Source organism: Cavia porcellus, unplaced genomic scaffold (assembly GCF_034190915.1).
Source record: "Cavia porcellus strain 051 isolate PalLab524CR breed Dunkin Hartley unplaced genomic scaffold, mCavPor4.1 scaffold_2, whole genome shotgun sequence".
In the NCBI taxonomy this organism is placed as follows: Eukaryota; Metazoa; Chordata; class Mammalia; order Rodentia; family Caviidae; genus Cavia; species Cavia porcellus.
Genome location: NW_026947485.1, coordinates 112,062,991 through 112,087,658, shown reverse-complemented (window position 1 = coordinate 112,087,658; position 24,668 = coordinate 112,062,991). Strand labels below are relative to the sequence as shown.

Genomic DNA, 24,668 nt, shown 5'->3' with positions numbered 1-24,668 from the left:
TAGGCATTCAGAGTAACCATTTGGGTATTTTATTTTTTAACATGGCTTTTGAGACAACTGTGGTATCAGCCATCATGCACTACAAAGAGCATCACAAAAGCTCATTCTAATTCTAGTTTTACCATCTATAATCTGTATGATCATTTCCTGTTCTTCCGTAATCTCCTCTTTCCTCACTTGACAAATAAAAATAAGTTTCCCCCTTCAGTGTTTCAGAAAGTTTAACTATAAAAGTTACATATATTTATTTTGTTAGATAATTGAAATATGGTTAGTTTTCAAAATGTATAGCCAATATTAGCTATTTTATTGTCTGATAGTTATATTACTTTGGTACTTTAAAATATTTAAAACATAGCTCTTTTCAAAGACAAATTATTCTAGTATTGATTAAGTAATACAAGTTAAATATATTATATGAAAATCTTAGATACATTGTTTTCTCTACATTGGTCATTAGTATGAGAATCCATAATAATAGGCAATGTTTCAAATCAAATAACTTTTAGCCAGGTGTGGTGGGTATACCTGTAATCCCAGCACTTGGGAGACTGAGCCAGGAGGATTCTTGTGAATTTGAGGCCAGTCTGTGCTACACAGTGAGTTCAAGGCCAGCCTAACAACATAACGAGGCAAAAATATAAATAAAGTAATTTTGCTTTTTCTTAACCCTGGCTGTACACTGGTACCACCTATAGTTTAATGCTTTTTTAAAAAGTTAATAGTTCCTATACTTATTTTAGAATAACTGATCTAGAATGCCAATGATAAAGATGTGGTAGGGAGAACAAGAGTAAAGAACACCTTTTCTTTGCCAAGTGGCCAAGTACAATCTAAAAACTGATTGCAGTTCATTCTCCTGGCAGATTTACCACTTCATATGTCTAAAAGACAGTAGATTCACAGGGACCATAAAAAAGCCTGGGATCACATTTGCATTAGAAATACCAAGGGGTTTGATTGATACAGTCATAGTCCTGGTGCTAGGTCTCTCCTGTCTGTTTCTCCTTTCACTCTGGAGACAGAGTTCTGGGAGAGGGAAGCTCCTTCCTGGCCCCATTCTTCTCCCAATTATTGGTAACAGCCTGTAGATAGATATTTTAAAACTTTTCCAAGTCCTTAACTACTGTATGTTTTAGACTTTTCTAGTGATTTGCAAATGGTAAGTACATTAATGCTTACTTTGCTTGTTTGTTTTTTCATTTGGTATCCAGGGATCAAACTCATGACCTCATGCTGGCCAGACAGGCACTTGTGCCACTGAGCTAAACCCCTGGCGTTAATCCTTATTTTTAAATTAAGTATGTTCCTGGATACAATTATTACAAGAGATTATAAATCTCTTCTATGAAATGCTTTCTATGAAGCTTGATATTTCCTTGTTTTTTAAAGCTTTTTGAATTGTTGTTGTTACTATAGCAGGATAAGGCAGTGCATTTGCATTAAGAGAAACATTGAATTGTCATAAGTTACAGTAAGAATAACAAAATGGCAAAACTCTTCAGCCCTTCATTGTTTCACAGTCATTTGCTGTGTTTGTTCATTTTTTGCCTGAAGTTAAATTATGACTAGTATGTTTGTGATAAGAGATGTTCCTCAAGAAGTTATCCGTAACATGACCTAAAGCCTTGATAATGAACCTACAGTATGTGTGCCACAGTGGGCACGCAGAGCCCTCTTTGCAATATACAAATTGTATGAGTTGTTTTGTCTGAACTAAAATCTAAGTATTCAGGTTTAATTGCAGTGTTGGCACTTTGTGATAAATAAGTAGGTTTTGGATTGCAGTTTGGGCACTTGGTTTCTAACAAGTTTGCCATCATTGACCTATAGATTTTGCTCAGATTACCTATAAAAATGAAATTTCTCTCAAAAAGCAAATTGTGTCAGATATCAAGAAATATCTATGTGATAGAAAAGTGATAGAATAGAAAATTCATCAATAGAGGCCATGATAATTATCATATTTGTGAACAATGTTCAGAAATAAAGTTAAACATAGAATAAAACTATAGCAAGTAGGATAGAGTAACCATTTGAAGCACTCAAAATTTGTAGATCAAGTAGTGATTTATTTTGTTAATATTTGCATTTTTTAATAGTACATGTTTGCAGCACATAATGTTAACATTTTTTGTGAGAAGCTGGTACCTGTACTTAACACATCTCAATTCGTCTTCTCAGCCATTCTCCCCTACCTCCTTCTCTCCGTCTCTTGATCACGCTCCCATTTGAGAAACATTTCTCTACTTCCTGTTATTTATCTTTTATTTTGCTCTTTATTGCTTCTCATGCCCAGTTCTCAAAAGTCTATGGCCCTGTGTTCACCCTCTAATTGGGAATGAAGCCCACTGTGGTGCTGCATGGATATGAAGCGTGAAGGAAGCCCTGGTTGATCTTGGGGAGGACTTTGCTGGCAGAGGGAGTTTCCCAATAGCTGAAAAAGTTTTTAAAGACTGCAGTATGTATGCATGTTCACCTGTGCTCGTTTATGTGCTGTGCAGTGGTTTGAGTGATGAGAAGGATGGAGGAAAAGTTTGGAAGAATTTCTTAGGCAGAGTTTAGCAAGCTGTGGACGCCACACATCACTTCTTCTTCCTTTTTTTTTTTTTTAATCTTTTTCCTTTTTATGGGTACCGGGGATCGAACTCACGACTCCCTGCTTGCAAGGCAGGGGCTTATGCCGCTGAGCTAAATCCCCAGCCCCCTGGTTCTTCTTTCTTACCTATATGTCCCTTCTTGTACCTTCTCCCATGTTAGAAATCGCTTTTAGCAATGGAAACATATGGAAAGAGACTCTGCGTTTCTCCCTCATAACTGCGGAATTTTAGGATGGGGAAAAAGAGCATGACGATCCTGTTCAGGAAGAAGCTCCATACCTAGTGAAGGAAGCTGAGAAAAACCCGCGGTGAGGGACTGTATCACTGGTCTTCATAGTGCCCTCCTCTAGTGAGGTCCTGGAAACATTTCAGAGAGCAGTCAGAGTTTTCTTTCTGTCTTAGCTGACAGATCTCAAGAGAAGTATGGGTTGTTTTTGTTTTGTTTTCCAATCAGAATTCATAGGGGCTGGAGAGTTAGCTTAGCAGCACAAGTGCCTGCCTGGCAAGTGTGAGGTTGTGAGTTCAATCCCCAGTACCAAAACTAAATAAACAATTAAAAATCTTTTTAAATATTCAGCACATAAGTCAGAATTCATTGATATAAGATTTGTGGGGGGTTTTCCCCTGAGTTGAGGAGCAGTGCTTTTGCCATTCCATAAGCATGGGTAACCTATTCCAGATCATTTCACTAGAGACACCACTGAAGACCAAGGAAATGACCCTACACACATTTATAGAGCCCAAAGTGCTATCTGCCTGCAGAAAACTTGCTGACGTATTTCCAGATTTCTTCTTCACATGTTGATATAATTCTGGCTAGTAATGTCATGATACATGTTTTTAATATTTTGTTAGAATTCTCAACAATTACTATGTCTTGTAAGCAAACACAATTTTTAAAAATATATGTTTATTGGTTATGTGATTTGAAAAACATGGTATAGAATAAATCTACAAAATATATAAACAGCAATTTATAAAAATGATTTATATAGCTATATTCTATTAATAATGCTATCTGGTTTTCCTTAAGTGTATTTTGATAGTAATCTCTGAAGTGCTTGTCAGAATTAATTTATCAGCTTAGATTTTAAATAATCTTGTTTTTAAATTTTGTTTCTCAAATGAAGTGAAAGAAAAGATAAACTATCAGATTTTACCTGAGAATGACACACATGAACACAACTATGATCCCAAAGGCTTCTGAAACTACCCCACATCCTGGACTGAAATAAAACATTTTCTAGGAGGTTGAAACCCGGTAATGTTTAAAATAAATTAGCAGCTGACCCATAAGCAGCTAACACAACAGGCTTCTTATAGCTTAGTTATTCTAATATTCATCTAGAATACTTTTGACTCAAATCACCCTTATATAGGGTCTCTCATGAGAATTTGTAAGCCCATTACACATAAAATATGCTCATATTTTAATATCATTGCTTTACCATAGAAATCTCACCCAAAAGGAAACATAACTTTTAATTTCTTTACTTATAATAAGACAGTCCTCACTTAAGTGAAATGTACGAAGTTTAAAATTTATCAAAACATTATTTTGTTGATGACAGTATAGAATAATTTTCTAAAATCCAAAATATCAACTGTCTAAATAAAATTTGCAATTTGTTTGGACCTGATGGACATTTGCTTCAAAAGCAGAGAAATTCATTTTTAAAATTGGAATGAGAAAAAATTGACATTTATCAAATTTGTGTTTTTCTTTGCTTTATCAGGAATTTATATTTGAAATAAAAGGCTGTCATTTTATTTATTTGAACAGATAAATCTACATTCTACCCATTGTTCTCATATTACTTTTTAAAACATATAACAGATACATTCTGACTTTCATATGGGTTTCTTCCAGCTCATGAACTCACAACCTTTCCCTTTAATTCCCTTTAATTTTACTGGTTAAATATATAACTGATTCAAATCATTATGCATAAAAAGTTTCCAAGCCCATGCTGTTCCCTCATTTTCTAGCTCAGTGCTGTATGTCCACAGTCTTTGAAGATAGATTTGATTCTCCTCTGAATACCTGAATTGAATTTTTCAAAAGCCTTCAACTTCGTTCCAAAATAACAGGAAGCTGGGTTAAACTGCCTAAGTACAGGCAGTAGACAAGAAGTGACTATACTAGACTATTGTTTAAGTGGTTGGATTACGATTGCCAACTCAAGTTTAGTGTGAAAATGATATATTAAGTATGCTCAATATTTTGCTTTTAGGGAAATTAGTAAGTGAGGTAGTGCTTCATCTTTATAAAGGTCCTCCACCTATTAACAAAGACATGTATACTTTCATGGTGTTTAATTTTTCCAATTCTTTAGGCTCACCTTGTGATCCCACTTTTATTCTGGGATTTGCCTCCTGCAACGTGACCTGATCCATTATCTTTCAGAATCATTTTGACCGCAATAATCAGAATTTTCTTGTCCTTGCAAAAAGATCAATGAAAATGTTAAGATTCTTAGCCCTCCATGAATGCAAGTGAGTCCAAAATCCATTCTTCCTGAGGAAACTTAGGGTCTTCTTCTGGTGAGTCAAATTCTGTCAAAAAAAAAAAAAACAGTGAAGTGATTGTTTAAACACCACTGTTCTGCCTAGAACATCGTAGAGAAAACACCTGCAAAAGTCACACAGACAAATGAATGCATAAATAGTTTGTTACTCCCTTTAACCTTGAATTTTTCCAGTAAATCATAAAGAGGTGATTCCTTGAAGTACTTTGATAACTGTCCAAAAGATTATAATCTCACTTAATGGACATCATGATATTTTTTGAAAACTTCCACCAAAAAAGCTATACTTTTATCAATAGTTAGAGATCTCTTCATTATATAACTTGGCAGAAATATCTCAATTTTAGGCAAAGAATATGTTCTTCAAATAGGAAAACTATGTAGGATAATAATAGTTACCAGGAATCACTGAATGGAGTAAGAATGTTTTATGCATCTGCTAGGATTCTAGTTGAAAATATGACATTGTTAAGTATGATGAGATGATTGGTTTAATGGTATATGAACCAGAAAAATCATCAAATTTTACTCTGTGTTGAGCTGAATTGTTGTTCAATACTCTACATAAGCAATAACAGTGAATTTGGAGAAGTCACTTAAGTGCTCTTGTGCACAACAGGCCTTTCAAGCATTTTTGAACCTGTCTCACTTCTAGAATACTGACTCCACATCTAAGGCTGATTGAAAGAAATAAAAACAGCAGTACTAGTTTTGTGCTCTAAATCATGTTAAACAAATTCACTTAACTTTTGGTGTTATGCATATAATGTGAATGACAGTAATTTATGGTCTTTTATATTTCAAGGTTATACAGAATAATTGAATAAAATTAATTGATATAAAATGCTTTTGTACTAAAAAACAGTATATCTGTCTTGGAAATGATTATGATCTTTAATCTTTTGGACAGAGCTCATCTTCTTATAAACATAGATAATTACCATGTTTTTATGATAAAAATTTCCCATCAAGGTGACCACCATATCCAATTCATATTTATACCTGTACTTTTAAATCAGGCTTGCTACATGTTGTATATGTCTTCCCCATATGTTTATTTGATAAACTACTTTTTTCCTTTAGGTCTGCAATAATTTCCCTGATTTCACTGATTATCTTCCAGGGAGTCATAAAACAATAATTAAAAGTGTGAATTATCTAAGAAGTTATATGATGGAGAAGATAAAAGAACATCAAGAATCATTAGATGGTAACAATCCTCAAGACTTTATTGATTGTTTCCTGATAAAAGTAGAAAAGGTTAATTGTTAACATATGCTGTTATTTTATTGTTTATACATTTTATGGCTCATTTAATAACTTGGGATGTTATTAAAGGGATGTTTAAGTGGCCAGGCCAGTGATGCTTGGAAAGCACTTCAAATATTCATTATGTGAAGGAATATGCACTAAAATTTCTAAGTAGTTGTGTAATTACAATACATGGACCATTTTCTTCACATAAAAATAATCTACAAAGGAGAACATAATGAACAGAGTAAGTGAAGAGGAAACAATCTCCAGGCAAGTTAGAAAATATCAAATTATCATATCTATCAAATTATCATATCATAATATGAAAATAGACATCATAATTGCAACCAATGGGAGCATAGAGAAGAATGGCTTGACCATTGTGGCCCTCCTGCATTCTTATAGACTGAAATTGACCTTGCAATATGTCCATAAGTGAACAGAAGATGAAATTTCAAATGGGCTGAATGGTATAAGTAGAAATGTTTGGTAGGAAAGAGTAAATGGATGGAACAGAGTAGCCGTTATTAAGTATAACTTCAAATGAATTTCATTAGATATGACATTTGATATTGCTATCAAGTATCTAGTAAACAACTATAATGTAACTGTTTGTGCTGTTATATTTGGTTCATCGGTATTCTGTTAAGATTTTTTACTTGTATATCTGTATGAGATTTAGATCTGATCTTTTGATGTCTGTCTTGCTTTGCTATCAGTCTACTCACAGGGAGTGTATTAGGAAGTATTCCTTCCTCTAATAATTTTATAATAACTGGATTAAGGTTGATTTTAATTTTCTTGAAAACTTGTAGAATTTACCAGCACAGTCACCTGGTTTTATGCCTGTCTTTCTTGGAAGCTCTTTGTTACAAATTCAGAGTACTTATTTGTTGCCATTCTCCATGCTTTCCTTTGCATTTTGAGTCATTTTGCTAATTTGTGTGTTTCTAGGAAATTTTCTATTTGTCTAGATTATATCATCTTGGGCACACAATTATTTATGATACTCTCTTATCATCCTCCTTTTATTTCTTTAATATCCATAGTTACGCTCTCTTTTCATTTTTTTCCTGTTTTAATATCTGAGTTTGATCATTGACATCTTTATGCTTTTATTTGTTTTAGTCAGATAAAGATTAGTCCGTCTAGGTAAGATTTTGACAGTTTGCTGTCAAGTTTCATTGATTATTCTTTTAATGTTCTACTTTTTTATTCTTTCTACTAGACCTGAGTGTAATTTTCAGATCGTTTTCTAGTTCCTAAGTTGTAAAGTTACTTTGTTGATTTGAGTACCTTCTCTTTTGGTGTAGGGGTGGAAAGTACTGCAGACTGGATCCAGGCTTTGACAATGAACTTCATCCTCAGCCCTTTTTTCTGTTGTTTCAAATTTTTAGAAAGGTCTCAATAGATCACCAAATCGACCAGGCTGTGCCTCTTCCTCTTTATTCAGCCTCCCAGAGTGCAGCTATTACAGGTGTGTGCCACCACACCTGGCACCTATTTCTCTTTTAATGCAGATGTTTACATTTCTAAGTAGTCCTGTGATTTTTCTGTATAATGTTATTTTGTTGTGGTTTGATTTCATCTACATTTATCTCTGAATATGTTCTAGTTTTCTTTGTGATTTTTTCATTAACCTACTGTTGTGATCAATTGAATCTTACTCTCAGCGGGAGAATTCTTTTTGTTGGTGAATCTAGTAAGAAAAGAAAAAAAAATGAAGCTGAAACAATGACCAGTGCCTATGCCAGCCAGTCAGAAATCCAAATGGCAACCTTGATTTTTGGAGGCAAAGGTTTCTGTTGCCCAATCCGGGACAAGTAAGCTGAACAACACAAAAAGACTCTTCCCAAACTACCTGTATCAGAACTGTGTTACTGAGAATGGTAGTTTCTATGTGAGATTCCAAATTTACTCAAATTTATGAGATGCTGTCATCATCAATCAATGCACATGACACTGAAGTTGCTTGCTTGGAACCAAAGATCCAAAATAATTGTTCTAGACTGACTATGTAAACTCAGGAATTATTTTAGTGGGAAAACTATTTCCCATACTTCCTTGTTACCATCTTTGTGACATTAATCTATCAATACTATCATAAAACTACTAGTGCTTCCCCCACTGTATGGGATACATTTCTACATATTTAAGTTGTCTTGAATTTCTTTCAATATTGCTTTCTTTAGTCTATTTTAAGTATCCTTTGCTATGCTCCTCTACTGAATCTTCAAATTCACTTGGACATATAAAATTTTCAAATTATTTAATGTTATCTGAAGATTAGAACATTTATAATTATGTATATTAATGACCAACTATACTCAATATTTAAAACTTAGCATTATGGACAATTTGGTATTATATTACCTCCACAAGCCTAAGCTAAGGCTTGTGACTGTCAATGTCTGTACTCTCTTGTCCCCTTTGGCACATAGTGCATCAAATGCCCTTTTTCACAAGTGGATATCACTTCAGTTTGCACAACCACATCAATACATTAACTCTTTTTTAGTATGTTTGTAGCCATAATGATTACATTCATTTTTGGGAATTAGTAAATGTACATATCTCAATTCTTTTCCCCTTTTCCTCCTGTACCGCCTTTTAAAATCAGTATGGAGATTCCTCAAATGACTGAAAATAGACATTCCATTTGACCCAGCTGTTTTTCTTCCCAGCATCCTCCCAAAAGAGTTAAAGACATCATACCATGGTGCTATATGCATACCCATGTTTATAGCACCACAATTAGCAACTACTAAGTCTTGGAAGAAACCTGTAAGTCCATCAACAAATGAACAGATTTTTAAAATGTTGTATTTATAAATACCACAAATAGTACAGTGGGGTATTATTCTGCCATTAAGGCAGATAAACTTGAGTCATTTGTAGGAAAAAGGTTGCACCTGGAGACCACAATGTTAAGACTTTAATTCTTGTGCTTATTCTTTAGACCAATTGCCTTTATGCCCCATCCAGCTTGTCTTCATAATCCAGTCTTTTCCTTCCACATTTTATTGCTTTATTAACCTTTAATGATTTCCATTTCAAAGTCAGTAGATAATATCGAGCCCATGTTGACATAACCTTATAATATTTAACGTATGACTTTCCTTCTTTTTATTAAATAAATTTATGTTTCTATATAAATAAGAGAAAATTTAATTATTAATACCTTAAAGAGTGGGCTTAGTTTGCTCATTAAAGATTCTCATTGTGGACAGTATTAGGGTAAATGAGTAGTCTCAAATTATCCAAGAGGCAAGTACCTTCTGTTTTCCTCCACTGTATTTACCATTTTTATGACTAAATAGTCATCTTCCAAGATGATGTCTGCTCTACCTTCTTGTTCACATTTGTGTTCTGAATAAGGAAAAAATAGTAAAGAGTATCAACACGCTTTTGTTCATAACTTTTTAAGTTATAAATATCCTGCACGGTACATCTAGCAAAGGAGAGTCTCACACACAGAAACTTAAGGCAAGCAAGATGTGAATTGTAGAAATAAAGTTTGAGTCAATTAAACTAAATCTATATTTTCTTCTAACATAGCACCTCCAGGAGCACTGATAAATTTCATAGCATCATCAATTATTTGAAATTCATTCTGAATAAATGTGCTGGCAAGTAATTTATCCCAATATTGTATTAAATCATTCCTAGGGAAACAACAGTGGAGTGTTGGAGTTTACTTTTGAGAACTTAGCTATGACCATAATTGAGTTGTTTGGTGCTGGGACAGAGACAACTAGTTCAACACTGAGATATACTCTTCCACTCCTGCTGAAACACCCAGAGATCACAGGTACGACCATAGACAGCAGGCAAGTAAATCTCAGGAAGATGTTGGGAAGATGTTGCTAGTGTCATTCATCTTTTGCCTTGGCAAAACTTCACTTTCATTCTACCCCAGCAGCTGTCTATATGTAACAATAGTTAGCAGTCAAATCTTTGCACAGATGCAACAATGCTTGAAAGAAATGAAGACAGCATAACAATAAGAAAATTCTAGTACATGGTAGGCTGTATGGAGATGATTTTAGGCAGGCATAGTCAACATCAATTAACATGAGACTGATTTTTTATTATGAAAATGCCATATTGCACAGCACATAAATTGTTAAGAGAATTTTCCTTATCCTGATAATTCTGTATTTGGGATAGAGAAAAGGAAATTCTCCTTACTGAAGCATAATAGAAAGAGCTTACCTAGATGATTTTAAATCTGGGAAATATTTTATAATCCACATTTATTATAAATATTTCCTAAACCATACTCACATGTATAAACATCATATTGCCTCTCTACTGTATGACATCAAAAGAGTAAATAAGAATCAAAATGTACAATAGATACTGTGAAAGGAAAAGAAACTGCTCAAAAGGAAAAAACAACTAGGATAGGGAAAGGAGGAAAAAAGGAGGGGATACATATATATTTTTTCTAAAGATTGTAAAGATACTATATATATATATATATATATATATATATATATATATAGTATACACACACAAGATAGCCAAGATAATTTTACTACTACTAATTCTATTAATTCTTTGAAAGGAACAGTTAGTGCTTATATGATTCAATAAATTTTGCATGCATATATTTGGTAATCTGTGCAACTATCTTAAAGATAACAATATGCAGTATATTATCATTGTTAATTTCCTATCACTTTGTCTTGAAATTCTGCAGTCTTTATTGTTTTGTAAATTCTCTTTAAAATAAAAACATAAATATTTCCATTTATGCAGAAAGTCTTCCTAGAGAAATATTATTATTCACAAGTTTATTTCCATAAAAGTTTTTGTCAACAAAGCAAAAATTTTTGTGCAGGCTGAGCAGGGACTACGATGTTATCTTTTACGGATACAGTTATTAGAAAAATATACTGTTAAGCCTGGTGCAGTAACATACCTGTATTCTCAGCAATGTGGTAGGCTGAGGCAAGAGGATCACCAGCTCAAGATTAGCCTGGGAAACTTAGCAAGACCATTCTTGTGAGGACATAGTTTCGATTCCAGTATCACAGACACAAAAGCAAATAAATAAAAAGAAAGTTATTTTTAAAATTTTATTTTTTGCAGCACATATAAAATATTTAATTTCATTCTGTTTCAGGATTCTTTTGAAGTGATGATAACATAACTGTGAAGGACAGTTCATCCTTTTATGTTAGATGAAATCAGTAAACAGCCAATCAATCTTTAGAAAATATTTGAAGCACAGAGAGGAAAGAAAGGATGGTAACTGAGCAGGCAAGAAAGGATTATAATCTAAATGTCAGAGAGGAAGTTTGATGAAGAAGGAAAAGCAAGCCATGGTCCAACAATCACCCTGTGGATACTTATTTGGAAATCCTAAGTGTCAATGAAGGTGGAGAATCAGGTGGAGGAGAATCCTCATCCTCTGCGTTCATCAATGGACTCTTTCTTTCCTTTTTTCTTTTCTTTTCTTTTCTTTTTTTTTTTTTTTTTTGAAGGTAGTAAAATACAATAAAACAGACTGAACAAAGCCAATCAAGACAATGCAGTGAAATTGGTACAGAACTTCACAGCAGGATACCAGGATAATAGTAATAGGCACCATAGTATATCTCCTTATCTTCACAATAGTTGTCCATTCAATCAGGTATAGCAAAATCAAACCAAAAACAAAACATTATAAAACCTATTGAAACAGAATATTGAAGAGAGCAAAACATCAGAATAAAGCAAAACAGTGAAAACAATATTTGCCTTCAAAGGGAAGATAGAATAAAATCCCCCATATTTGCTATATTGCACGCAGTCGTCCTCCCAAGAGATGCTCAGACCCCTGGCCCTCAGTTGCTAACCAGGGCGGGGGGATGCGACGTTTGATTCTCAGCCCTCAGGCCGATAAGCTCACAGGAGACACTGACTTGTCTCTTCCTCGCTGGCATGTTGCTCGCTTGCTCTCCGCAGCTGCTTACCAGGAAGGAAGGCATGTTGCTTTCTCAACTGACTCCTTTTCACCTGCAGGAAAAGAGGCTCACTCCTGATAAAACTGCTTGACAAGGCTTCTACTCAGGGACATTGGGCACTGATGGAGAAATTCTGAGGTACAAGGCAGAGAAGGTAGCTTTAACAAAGATTTACTCCTTTCATTCATACTCTGAATTCCTTTTTGCATCTCCCTTCGTACAATTCAGCAGGCAGAAATATAATCCAGAGAGAATAAAGAACTGTGGAGTACACACCTTCATGCTTAGATATCTTATAGAAATTCTCTCCAAGCATCCAGCACACTGAAGAAAATAGAGGTACCTACCCAAGACACAGAATCATGGAATTTCAGAACACTAGGATTTAGGCGAAAATGATGAAAACTTTTAGAGAGATATACCAGGTGAAATACAAAGGATTATGATCAGAAAAGCATCAAAAATTTCAAGGATATGTCTTTTCTCGTTGTTAATAGAAAAAATCTTTTAAATTTATACATTTGCAAAAGATTCTATGAACTTTCCTCACATGTACATCCATTTAAATGTCTCAGGCTATTTCAGAGGAAATCATGGGTTCTAGCGGTTGGCAGAGCTCACAGAGGAAGATGAAAGTGTTAGGCAGGTCACTGGGCACCAGACAAAGACATCTACTTCACACTGGACCGGATGATGAGGGCATGAGGGAAACACTAGGAACAAAGAAGTGGTGGGTAATCTATAGGTCCCCACTCACTGGGCATTTATGTGTTTCTTAGAGTTTGAAACATCTTCCTGACAACTTATTGAAAAATCTAATTCAAGAAATTAAAAAATATTAACTATAATAAAAATATTCAGGTAAAGAATATATCAAGTGGGCATACTTTTCTTATCAGAGAATAATATTTACATGGCAGAAAATTCAGGCAATGAATGTTGGGGTAATCAACATTATTATCTAATGTATTTTGATAAATAATTAGGGGAAGCCTTGCATCTGAATGTATTTTTCTGTATCTGTGTTTAAAATACTTTCCAGAAGTGACATGTGTTTATACATGGAACTGAGACAAAAAATGAAAACTCTCATCTTTCATACCAATAAATTGAGAAATATTTTCTACAAATAAAAACAGTGAATACTTGTTTAGAAATACAATTATAATTTTCAGAAGCAGCTGCTAGACTGCTCAATATAGCCACACTTGAGAAATAGAGGATTAGTATGCTATTGTTAAGACATATGAATCACGCACATATGTATAGGTCAATTACAGTTTAATTTCAAAATCTATTTTAAGATAAATTTAATATTTGATGCTATTGTTTTACAAGAACTGTAATTTCTCATCTATATTTTTCCCATTTATTTTTGAAACATTTAATTCATTCTATTTATGTTAGATATCATATGTGGTACTGATGTGTCATGCTGTTGTATTGTGATAACTAGTTTGCATGAAAGTGCTGTTTCTACCTTATCCTGATCTCCTTATACGTCTAAATATACCTCATGTCATAAAACTCCTGTTTACAATGCTGTTGAGTCATTTTCATCAAGTTTCAGGTATTCCTGAATGGCTGTGGCAAATGTATGACTTTTCTCCTATTCTGACTTTTCTTCCTTGAGTTTTACCAGTCAAGGTGTAGGAAGAGATCGAATGTATAATTGGCAGAGACCGGAGACCCTGCATGCAGGACAGGAGCTGCATGCCATACATATGAGATCCAGAGATAAACTGATCTATTTCCCACCAATCTGCCCCATTCAGTGACCCGAGACCTTCAATTCAGAAACTACATCATTCCCAAGGTAGGCTTGTTTCTTCTACCCTGCACTTACAGTGTTGACATCCTCAAACTCAACATGTGATTGCAATCCTCTACCAACAGAAATGAATGTAAAATCTTACATTGAGCTGTTTGATGGGCTTTGTGCTATTCCTGTGGTACTATAAATCTTTCTAATGACCTCAGTATCTGGATGTGTGCATCTTCCTAATTTGTTTCCACTTTCATGATGTCTTGATTATTGTCAGGCATTTACATTTACATGTGAATTTTAAGAGTTCAGCTTATCAAATTTCCAAAAGATACTTTGATTTTTTAAATCATGGTAACAATAAATTTATAGATAAATTTTTAAAGAATTGATACATTAGGCCTGTTGATTATCTCAGTTAATAAATAAGGTTATTTTTCCAATTTGGAATTATATTTTTTCTGGTCTGTTTTGTTTTCTGTGCTGGGGTTTATAAATCTTTGTTAAATTTTTACCATGTAGTTAACATTTTTGTTGACAGTAGAATTTTAATAATACCTTTTTCATTTGATTGTACCTAAGATGTAGAAACCACATTGGTCATGGTGTTGATCTTATGTTTATTGATCTTGCAAAATGTATTACTCTTTGTGAATGTTCCTTTGTAGACTTATTTGTAGTTTCATCTTACTATCCTGCCGTTTGAATTAATACTTTTTATGTCATGTATTTCAATTCTTACATTCTTAACTTCTCTATATTGTCTTACTGTACTAATTAGGATTTCCAGAGTACCATTGAAGACGGTTGGTGGTAAGGGCCATTCTTGTTTCACTGCCCATCTTAATGAAGGAATGAAAGTTTGATATCTCACTTTCAAAGATGATAATTTAAGTATAGTGCATTGTGAAAGATATTCTCTATCAGATTGGAAAAGATTACCCCTTTCTATTATCTTCATGTAAATTTTGGTTCATTAAAATTTGAGCAAATTGTCAAATCTCCCTTTAATCTGCTGGTAGAATGTATATACTGACATGCTCATTAAGTATGCATTTCATTATGCATAGTTACATAAGATCTGTTAAATATTATTCATAGCTTCTTTATTTATATTATTTGACATTTTTGTAAATAGTTTCTTCCTCAAAATTATCTTGAAAATTTTTTATAACAAAATAATACTAGTTACATTAAATTAATGAGAAAAGTTTCCTAATGTGGGTCTGTTTTATTTCCATTCTTCTGTGATCACTTATTGGTATTTTTGAGAGGCTGAGTAATTTTGGTTAAGTAAAAGATATTATATATAAAAAATATAAAATATCAGACCAAACAATGGTCATCTTCCTCCAGCAAGAACTTCCTCTAATAGCGAATTTAGAATGATGTCATATTTCTGATTGTGATCTGAAGCTGCAACACAGTGGGAAATTGGGTAGTCTTCTAGTCTTCTCCCAACTCTGGAATACCAAGATCAGTTTTTGTCTTAACAGTTTTCCAGTGCTCAATAGTTCCTACATCTTGGAGTGAAAGAAAACAACCTCCAATTCAGAATGATGTACTTTGCAAATTTATATTTCAAATCAATGGGGAAATAAGATGCTTCCATGACAAATACTCTATTTTATATAACACAACTTACCTATTCTACTTGAGGCCAGGGTACATAGCTGTTAAAATAAAAATAGCATAACTATAAGTTGTACTTTTGTGATAAAAAAAAATAACAAGATAGGTAAGGTTTCAGTTACTAATGTCATCCCATGGAGATGATGGAAACAACATTACCAATTGGTAGGGGTATTATTTTAATGATGACAACTTTGATAAAAAGAAAAGGATATCAGTCTACTTTGTTCTCAACAAAGGACACATCATTTTTTTCTTTGCCTGGGGCCCAGAATCTGGCTTCCTATGGGTCTCGTAAGTCCAGCAGAGGCTTGGAACTCTCTTCTTCACCTGGGGGCCAGGCTCCAGCTCCCTGGTGGTCCAGTAAGACCAGCAGAGGCCTGAAAACTGTTTTCTTTGCCTGGGCCCAGGTTGCAGCTTCCTGTGGGTTGAGTAAGTCCAGTGGAGGCCTGGAACTCTCTTCTTAGCCTGGGGGCCAGGCTTTGGGTTCCTATCCATGGAGTAAGTCCAGCAGAGGCTGGGAACCCCGCCCCAGCCTGGCGAACTGTTTCCTTCACCTGGGGCAAAGGGATCCAGCTTCCTGTCAAAATCAGTGAGTCAGAAGGGAGCAGGGAATTCTGTCCCAGCCTGGCTGACCTCTCTACCTCACTTGGAACAAAACTTGAAGCTCAAAAATATAGGAAAATGACAAAACGAAAGACCAAAATGCAGTCTCAAACATCAAGCCCATCCCAAGAAATACTAGGAGCCATGTGCATAGAAGAAAATGTATGCCACATTCCTGAAATACCTGAAATAATATAACTGAAATAAAGAAGCAACTCTGGGAAGCCTTAAAGGAAATCAAACTAGAAATAATCTCTCAGGTAAAAGAAGAAATGATAAAAGAAATGAAGGAGATGCTGAACATATCTAAAGACACAGTTAAAAAACTTGAGATAAACAAAAAGATAGAATCTCTGGAGAACAATATAAGAAACAAAAAGAATATATAAAGCAGATGCAAAGAGATACAGGAAATCAAAAGTTCCATCGAAAGTTGTAAAAACCGCCTCAATGAATGTGAAGATAGAATTTGAGACCTTGAATAAAAGATTGCAGCCAGTGAACAGGAAAGGAAAGATCTTTTAAAAATAACAAGAAATCAGGAAATAACAATTCAACACCTGCAAGATGATGCAAAAAGGAACAACATAAGGTGGATAGGGATAAATGAAAAAGAAGGGAACAACATAAAGGATGTCAAGAGGATATTTAGAGAAGTATAGCTGAAAATTTCCTAAACATGAGACTGGAAACCGATATCAAGATCAGTGAAGCATATAGAACTCCAAACAGCCATAATTAAAATAAACTACAACCAGACACATAGCAGTGGCCATCCCAGAAATCAAACAAAAGAATAGAATATTAAAAGCTGAAACAGAAAAAAGACAAATCACCTATAAAGGAAAACCTATCAGAATCACAGCAGACTTCTCAGTACAAACAATAAAGTCAAGAAGAGCATGGAATGAAGTATTTCAGATCCTAAAGGAAAATGATTTCCAACCTATACTGATGTACCCTGCAAAACTGTCCTTCAAAATCAATGGAGAAATAAGATACTTCCATGGCAAAGAACAGCTGAAAAACTACATGATCACCATGCCAACCCTGCAAAGAATACTGAAAGACAGCCTAGATGCATCTAGGAAAAAACCACTAAACAAAGCACACAATTAAAGAGAACCAAAAGACAAAGATGCAACAGCAAAAAGATAACATGTCAACAATAGACCAATATATAACAGATATAACCATTAATGTTAATGGTATCAATGCACCAATTAAAAGAAACAGACTGGCAGAATGAATCAAGAAACAAAATCCAACCATATGCTGTCTAAAAGAAACCCATCTAACCCAAAAGGATACCCACAGACTAAAAGTCAAAGGATGCAAAACAATACTTCATGCAACAGAAACCCAAAAAAAAAAGTGGGGGTGGCTATTCTGTTTGCAGACAATGTGAACTTCAAGCCAATAATGATCAGAAGGGATAAAGAAGGTCACTGCATACTGGTTAGGGGAAAAACTCCAAGAGGAAGAGATAATTATCTTAAATATATATACACAAATTCCAGAGCACCCAGTTATATAAAATAAGTAATGACAGAAATGAAAAAACAAGTTAACAGTGACATAATTCTAACAGGAGATCTTAACACACCATTGACACCAATGGACAGATCAACCAGACAGAAAATCAGCAAAGAAATAAAACAACTGAATCGCACCTGCGAACAAATGGACTTAATAGACATATACAGAGTATTCCACCCAACAACAACAGAATACACATTCTTCTCAGCATACATGGGTCATTTTCTAAAATAGACCATATATTAATTCACAAAACATATCTAAATAAATGCAAAAGGATTGAAATCATCCCTTGCATGTTATCAGACCATAGCACTATGAAATTAGAAATTAATGATAAAAGATACTACAAAATTCCCACAAACACATGGAAACTGAATAACACACTCTGAGTAATCAGTGGGTCACAGAGGAAATCAAAGAAGAAATTAAACACTACCTACAAGAAAATGAAAACACAAATACAATGTACTGGAATCTGAGGGATGCAATGAAAGCTGTCCTCAGAGGAAAATTTATAGCACTGAGTTCACACATCAGGAAAACAGAACGAATACAAATAAATAACCAGATGTTACACCTCAAACATCTAGAAAAAGAAGAGCAAGTCAAGCCAAAAGAAGAGAAGAAATTTAAAAAAATCAGAGCAGAAATCAATGCAATAGAGACTAAAAAAAAATCCAAAAAATCAATAAATCAAAGAGTTGGTCCTTTGAAAGAATAAATAAAATTGATAAGCCCCTAGTCAACCTTATTTTAAAAAGGGAAGGAAAAGCTCAAGTTCATGCAATAAGGAATGAAAGAGGAGAAATCACTATAGACCCTATAGACATACGGAAAATCATCAACACCTATTTCAAAAACCTCTACTCTCAAAGGTTTGATAACACAGAGGAAATGGACAGATTCCTAGAAGCATACAAAGTATCAAAGTTAGGTCATGAAGATGTAAAACTACTGAATAACCCAATTTCTATTAATGAAATTGAAAATATAATTAAACCCTTACCTACAAAGAAGAGCCCAGGCCCAGACGGATTCATGGCAGAATTCTACAAGAAATACAAAGAAGACCTACTGCCAACACTCCTCAGAATGTTCAATGAAATTGAAAGGGAAGCAAACCTTCCTAAGTCATTCCTGGAAGCAAATATTACTCTAGTACCAAAACCTGGGAAAGAACGATCTAAAAAAGAGAACTCCAGACCAATCTCCCTAATGAACACAGATGCAAAAATCCTCAATAAAAATATTGGCAAACAGGATGCAGCAAATCATCAAGAAGATCATACACCATGACCAAGTGGGATTCATCCCAGGCATGCAGGGATGGTTCAATATATGTAAATCAATAAATGTAATACACTATATCAATAGAGCCAAAAGTAAGAACCACATGATCATTTCTATAGATGCAGAAAAGCTTTTGATAAGGTCCAACATTCATTCATGATAAGAACCTTGCAGAAAATAGGAATAGATGCTCTTTACCTCAATATAATAAAGGCCATCTATGACAAACCAACAGCCAATATCATACTAAATGGCTAAAAATTGAAAGCTTTTACTTTAAAATCAGGCACAAGATAAGGATGTCCCTTATCACCACTCCTATTTAATATAGTACTGGAAATACTAGCCAGAGCAATTAGACAAGAGAGAAAAATAAAAGGCGTAAAGATAGGAAAAGAAGAAGTTAAGCTATCATTATTTGTAGATGACATGATACTCTATATAGAAGATCCCCAAAACTCCATTGAGAGGCTGTTAGATATAATAAATAAATTTAGTAATATAGCTGGCTATAAAATCAATACTCAAAAATCAATAGCATTCCTATACACCAACAACAAAGTCACAGAAAGAGAAATAAGAGAAGCCACACCCTTCACACTAGCAACCAAAAAAATGAAATATCTAGGAATTACTCTCATGAAAGAAGTGAAATACCTGTACAAGGAAAATTATATTACACTGAAAAATGAAATTGAAGATGATCTCAGAAAATGGAAATACATCCCTTGCTCATGGATAGAAAGAATAAATACTATGAAAGTGGCCATTCTCCCAAAACTTCTATACAGATTCAATGCAATCCCGATAAAAATACCATCAACATACCTCATGAACTTGAGAAATCACTCCTAAAATTCATCTGGAGTGAGAAGAGACCTAGAATAGCAAGGACAGTTCTAAGCAGCAAAGGCAAGGCAGGAGATATCACAATCCTTGACTTGAAGTTATACTACAAAGCAACCGTAGTAAAATCAACATGGTACTGGAACCAAAACAGAGCTGAAGATCAATGGAATCAATTAGAAGATACAACCACAACTACAAACACACTCAACCACCTTATCTTCGATATTTCTGTAATATGATGCTCTTCAGGGAATATACACAGAAGGAGAATAAACAGGTCAAATGCAATTTGTACTTTTAATTCTTTGAGAAATTTCAAAATGGTTTTACCAGTTTATATTCCATCAACAATATAAAAAGTTTTCTTAGTTCCTGCAGTAAAACCATCATTCAATATTCTTTGATTTCTTAATGATTGCCAATCTTTCTCGTATAAGAAGAAATATTAGTGTTGTTTTAATTTGCATTTCTCTAATGGCCTGAAATGTTGAACACTTTTCATATGTTTATTGGTCATTTGTACTTCTGAGAAGTTTCTACTAATTTCACTTGTACACTTTTTAATTGTCTTTTATTTTGGCTTCCCTAACCTTTTTTGAGTTATTCATTTAGTGTAGATTTAGTGTTCTTTTTTTTTTATTTATTTAAGAGGAAAAAGAGAAAAACACAAAACAAAACAAAGCGGTGTAAGGGTACACGTAATACAGAACTACAAAAAAACAAAACAAACAAAAAAAAAAAACATAACAGTAAGAAATCACCTGTTAGTAGATTACATATTATCATCTTGAAAATAGTTGCTCAAATCACAGTTAGATTTAGTGTTCTGTCAGAAGAAGAGCGGGCAAAATTTCTTTCCCATTCTATATGTTGCCCCTTCATTCTGCTAATTACAGATGCATATTTATAAAAGTGCTATGAACAGCCTGTAATCCCAGCTCTCGGGAGGCTGAGGCAAGAGGATCCTTGCAAGTTTGAGACCAGCCTGGGTTACAAAGTAAGCTCCAAGGCCAGCCTGAACTAGCAAGACCCTGCCTCAAAGGACAAAAATCATACTATGAACAGATATTCTGGATATTTCACAGTAGAACAAAGGCTTTCATTTGTAATGATAATCCACAGGACATATATGAAAACTAAAGTGATGAACAAGAGAATCAACTAATGATGGACTCCAGTGTCCAAAATGGTGAGGAGAAAATAGAAAAGGCTAAAAAGTCTTCCAAAGGCAGTTGGAATGGCGGTTCCACTGACCTGAGTTGTTGAATATTGGGTGTCATGAAGACATGTTAGCAGGTCACTGTCCACCAAGTCATCCCTTTTTGTCACATCATCTATCTGACTGGAAATAACATTGGTTTTCTTGGGACATGGTTTCCTCACTTTATATCAAGAGGCTTAACTATGTGGCTTTCTTTCTATGTAACTTAGTTTGTCTGTGTCTGCTGTTTCCAGGGCACAAACATATTAACATCTTTGACATCTGTGCTATATGATAAGAAAGAATTTCCCAGACCAGAAACTTTTGACCCTGGCCACTTTCTAGATGACAATGGCAAGTTTAAGAAAAGCGACTATTTCATGCCTTTCTCAACAGGTAAGAGAAATTCATTTTCTTGTGTACATCAAGATATATATAGAGGTAGATAGATAGATATAGATATAGGTATAGGTATAGATATAGATATATCACGATATATACATTAAAGGAAATGAAATAAAACAATAAAACAGCAAAAACACTGGATTTCAAAAACAAGACAGAAGGAAAACTCTCATTGTTGCTGTATTGGATATTTTTATCCTCTAAATAGATGCTCACACTATTGGCTTTAGAGCTGCAAAGTCTATTGAATAATACAAGCATTAAGGTATTTGTTTCCTTCAGTTGCTATTATCTCAGCCTGTAATCCTGTGAATCAGCAGGTTGCTTACAGGAATAGGGTGGGAGGTGGTGCTCTTCTTGTCTCTCAGCCTGTGTGTGCTGGCTGCCTCATGGTAAGGTGTGGGTTGGCTTCTTGGTTTTCCTCCCAGCCCATGACTGCTGCTGGCTCACAGGAAAGCATGGGTTGGCTTCTGCCTTCTCCTCCTGACCCACATGGCTGCTCCTGGCTCTCAGAAAGGTGTGGGTGGTTTCTTGGTTTTCCTGGCACATGATTAGTGGGTTTGCTTGTGTGTTGCAGATCCTGTTATATATTATTAGTTGGAATTGTGCCTCCTATTTGTCTGGTCAAATATCTCTTTGTATATGATTGGGAACCTCACTTCCAATACTCAAGCACTTCCTTGCTCATAATATATTGTCATTGTTGGGTGAGGCTTTAGATTTTTTATCACTATCTTTCACATTACAAAAGCTAGAGTATAAGTTGTTTGTATTCTCCTTTGTTTTCATGATGTAGGTACCATTATCGCTTTCAAGAAAGCAAACTCTAGAGAACTTTCTTCACCCACCATGACGATAGTGATCTAACTCTACAATGTGATTATCTTCTATGCAATGCTGTTGTTCACCCACTAGAACCAGTGATGGATATAGCATTCTACCAAAGAACAAAGTAGCACGAGAAGTCTCACACTCACTTAGGGAAGCAGACGTGTAAATAATTCATTACAATATTAATGCTGTGAGAGAAATAAGGACAGATTGTTGGGGAGGGTGCTTATGAGAGAGAAGCTTTAAGCTTCCTATACCCTTATATGTTAATGTGAGGCATAAAATGAATTTATGTAATAGTAATTTATGCTAGTAGCATAAATTATTATTTGAGCTGCATCAAAAGAGGAAAGTAGGAAAAGCAGAACATTTTTAACCGAAGCAATAAAACAGAGGAAAAGAATACTTGTTCTTAGTCAGAAATGTCAGATTTGCCACCAAATAACCAAAGGGAGCACAAAAGTTTTTTGTAACCTTTCTTCCTTCTCCTACAATGATAACAGAGCCCTTGCTTTTTCTTGCAGTCATCACCATAACTCCTGATTATCGGATCTCTCCCTTACAGACAATGTGCTCATCCCCCCTGCATTTATTCTGTGTCTTTTCTGGGTTGGGGGGAGATATGAGAAATTTAACTCAGCCCCTCACACTTGCCAGGCAGGGACAGCACCACTGAGCTAAATCTCTAGCCCTATTCTGTATCTTTTCATGTTTTGTTTGTATCTAGCACTGTAGACCCCACAATTATAAAAACAAAAAATTCTTTTCATAAATTCATATTTCAATGCTTCAATGCAATATAACAATAAAAATAAGTATAAATTTATAATTTCAGGTAGCCTGCGCTTCAATGCATATGAATATATTGTTGAGCAAAAACAGAGAATTCAGATTTTATTGCCTGAAGATCTAAAAAAGAAGGTCCAGAGAATAAGAAACTTGACCTTTATCCAGTGTTTTTAAGTTCACATTAACCAAATGGAATACCATGCTGTAACCTGGAAACTTCATGGCAAGGGATAGTTTAATGAAGTATGTGTATCTAAGTGCTGTGAATACAGTACATGCTGAGGTGATCAATAAAGTGTTAAAAGTGATAGTGTGCAAAATGCTCCTGAATCTTTAGACCAAAAACAGTGCACAAAAAATTGGATGTTTTTCCAGGAAAGCAAATGTATAAACTTGAACTGTCAAGAAAATTTATAACAGGAAAGTTAGTAAAGTGTAGATATGAAGCTAGTACTCAATACACATTTTTGAATCATATACAGTGTTTAATTAAGTTCATATGTTACATAGGTCGCTTATCTGTTTTCTTTTTGCATATTTAGTTGTTCATGCATCTAGTTATCTATCCATCTATCCGTTCATCTTTCTTTCCTTGCTTCTTACAGCAACAATTAGATATAAGGAAGACTCACACTAATTTTTTTTCTATTTTCAGGAAAACGTATTGTGTGGGAGAGGCTGTGGCCCATATGGAGCTGATTTTGTTCTTGACTTCCATTTTACAAAATTTTAATCTGAAATCAGTGGCTGATCCAAAGGATCTTGATACCGCTCCAGTTGTCAACAGGCTTATTTCTGTTCGGCCTTCATACTCACTCTGCTTCATTCCTGTCTGAAGAAGAAGAGACTGCCTGGCTGTTGTTGTGATGTCATCTACTATCCCCTCTTCTAGAGCATATGCTACCTCCTTCTTTTAGGAATAACTTCACTGATACTTACTTTTGTATCTCCCCATTCAGTCACGATCCAGGGAACATCCAAAGCCTGTTTGGAAGAGTTTCCCTGCTTACTATACTAAAATGCAAGCTATTTCCTATATTCTGTAATATTTGCATTGACCACTGCAAGTGATAATATTTTTCTAGGGCTAAACTGTTGATATATTTCCTCTGTTAAAAAGTAACTTTCTTGTACCAATTCAGAGTCAATTCTCTTCAGGATGCTTTTAATACTAAGCATGTTTAATTATCAGTTCTGTTTACAAATGTTTTGTACACAATGGAAGTAAAAATAAGATTATATTCCAAAAGGACAATCTCATAAGGATAACTATAAAGACCACAAAGGAGAAGATATTAGAAAAGCTTTTTGGCTCAGTGTCATGATAGGAACATCACGGCTGGTTACAGGCAATGTCGAGAAGACATTCATCGAGGTCCACAGATACTAAAATGGGGTTGGGGCCAAAACTCAACCACAAGA

General features: G+C 34.5%; 1 pseudogene; it reads left to right on the top strand.

Moving 5' to 3' along the window:
* The first annotated feature begins 965 nt into the window (after window positions 1-965).
* LOC100734123 (cytochrome P450 2C16-like) lies at window positions 966-24,082 on the top strand (annotated as a pseudogene).
* Window positions 24,083-24,668: the final 586 nt, after the last annotated feature.